A 2,672-nucleotide genomic window follows, 5' to 3' on the forward strand; every position below is an offset into this window, starting at 1 on the left:
AATGCGGTAATAAATATTTCATTTTTGATTTTTTGTTAGGCTTTTGTGTTTTCAATGGTTTTAAGGCAAGGTTGCACAATGCTGACTATATATGGTGTTAAAAGTAGGTGATGGCTTTTCCCCCAAGATGTTGAGTATATTTGAAACTTAACTTACCAGTAATTTTTAATCATCTATAGCCTTTCGGTGTATATATGGCCTATATGTTCCACCAGCAGAAAACTTCCAAAGGTATGAAATTGTATGTGTATTATAAGCCAGATTGAAAGATCACCTTCAACATGCCCAGCCTCCTTTTAGATGCATGATGTTAAAAAAATATACTTTCAGATGAAGCTTTTCATGGTCATCCTTTGCCAGAATAAAGTGCTTTTTCAGGGTTAATTTTACATCATAAGAAACAGTGTCTTTTCTCAAAGATAACTCATCTGCTTGTGTTTCTCCTCTTACCTACTGAAATATTGTTGAATATGCAAATGAAAATTTACATTTGGATATTCAAAGATAAGTAAATAACTTCTATGAAGTTTGAAATCCTGAGTTTAAAAGATTACTTACTCATTAATATTTAATATAAATGATATTATGGTGTCTTTTTATTTCAGACACCTCCATATGCAGGGATGCTAGGGTGATGATTTGGTGACTAAATTTTTCTCTAAAAAATAACAAAATAGACAATATGCCATTTTTAGAATTTTAGGATTTCCTGGAAATCTCTGCCATTAGCTTGTTGATACTGCACAATGCCTGCCTGCTAAAGTGTGCAAAAAGTGTGAGGTATTTGCATGCCTCCTCAATTTTTCAAATAAATATGCTATCCTGGAATTTTGTAATGCCTAAACTTTGAATCTTATGTTTAGAAAGAATAATATCATAAACTGTAGCTAGATATGTGATGTCAACTTAATAAGGAAATAGTTCACTGTCTCTGCAAACTTAAACTTGGAAGAAATCCATAGTTGTATCTTATTTGGGGCTCTTCCATCTTTCCATTTCAGACAGCATTAATGGAAGTTCTATATAAATGAGCAAGGAAATAAACTTCTATTGTTTTGTATTTTATTTAGTTAGAATTGTTAGAAATACATTTATCAGCTTAATTAGCATGCTGCTGTTAAAACATAGAAATAACACTTCTGACACAAACTAACTGTTAATGGAGAAATTCTGTGCCACTTGGAAAAGAGAGATAGCTTCCCTCTCATTTTTGCTATCCCATTTTAAATAGAGTCTTTTTGTAAAACTTAAATATTTGCATATTTTTACTTTAAATGCTTTATGTAAACTCCGAAGACAAGTTCCCCCTTATAAATTAACTCTCACTTCAGCTGAAAATAAACTGGCAAAGTTTTTCTTCCTTTCCTTTTAGTAAAGTAAATGCTGAAGGGTTTTCTTGGTAATTGGCTCATGTTTAGGAAGTGTTTTGTGAAATTATTGACTTATTTTATTGAAATTTAGAGCCCAGAGCTCTCTATCCTTGGTTTTAATGAATAAAATCATCTCAGACTTAGTTTCTTTACCAAACCCATGTCCTATCATGTTAACCTTAACCCTCTTAAATACTTGGAGAGGAATGATAATTGTTGTAATATTTGTTTGTATTTTCTTGCTCCCCCCTACCACCCCATACTAAGACAGAGAAGTGATAAATTAGCCCCAATTTTTATAATGCTTTTTTTATACCACCCCGGAAGGCACTTGCTCCTATCTCGGGTTTACTATTTAGTATAAAGAGTTCCGATTTGGGTATATTTAAGAAAGACTCAGCTGTCAAAAGCAAAGAAACTGGGAATGGTGTTTTGACAACCATATAGTGTTAAAGGAAATACTGTAGTCTGAATAAAATTGCTTATGTTCTCCAAAACAAGAGTAATATAAAAACACTTTTTTATTTATATGAAAAAGCAAAAGCAGAAATAAATTCCAAAGGTTTCCCTTTCTTTAAGAAATTCTGAGAGAACTGCAGTCGCCATCTGTTAAGGGTTGGGAATTGAGCAAGAAGCCACATTTTAAAGAAAAAAAAGAGAAAAAGACCAGGAAAGTCTGTGTCTTTCATCCACCCTGTCTCCCTCTCTCCCACCCCCAGGTCAGCACTCCTCAGCCCCCCCCACACCCCCAGCTCACCCTAGTTAGATTTGTCGAGCAGAGTCAATCAGGATCCTCCTGCCTCCTCACCCCCTCCCGCCCCCGCGGGCCTGTTAACCCGAAGCAGATTTGGGAAGGGAAATGTGGCCAATATCTCTAGCAGCTGTCAAAGGAGGGACTTTCCTTCAAAGGGACTGGACAGGGATCCTCCACAAGTTCCCCATTAGTCTTGCAGGCCAGCAATTTGATAAGGAGCTGGGACCTCCGCTACAAGTTGCCACTCTGTTAGAAGGTCCGGTGTCTGGACGTCTGGATGCGCCGAGTGGCCCTAGCTTGGCAGCCACGGCCATCGCCGCCCACCCAGCGGGGTCGTTGCGGACGTGCCCGGGAGGAGGCAGGGCAGAGGCGTGGGCAGCGCAGGGGGGCATGCAAAGGGCTAGCCGGCCCTCACCTGGCCTTTCCTGTGCATGTGTGTTTGTTGGAGTTAGACTCGCACACTGATGGGGGTGTGCGTGGCGGGGACGTGACAGTTACGGTTGCAGCGATCAACTCCGGGCTTCGCGCGCTGTGGGCGAGCCCCCTCC

General features: G+C 39.1%; 1 protein-coding gene across 5 annotated transcripts in view; it reads left to right on the top strand.

Annotated features, from left to right (window-relative positions):
• MEIS2 (Meis homeobox 2) overlaps positions 1–1,867 on the top strand; it is a 204,881-nt gene extending 203,014 nt beyond the window's left edge. For all 5 annotated transcript variants that reach the window (XM_069461842.1, XM_069461827.1, XM_069461803.1 and 2 more), the window contains one exon: positions 1–1,867. This exon is cut by the window's left edge and continues 1,395 nt beyond it. The gene's annotated coding sequence lies outside the window, so the exon portion shown is untranslated.
• Positions 1,868–2,672: the final 805 nt, after the last annotated feature.

Source organism: Eulemur rufifrons, chromosome 2 (genome assembly GCF_041146395.1).
Source record: "Eulemur rufifrons isolate Redbay chromosome 2, OSU_ERuf_1, whole genome shotgun sequence".
In the NCBI taxonomy this organism is placed as follows: domain Eukaryota; kingdom Metazoa; phylum Chordata; class Mammalia; order Primates; family Lemuridae; genus Eulemur; species Eulemur rufifrons.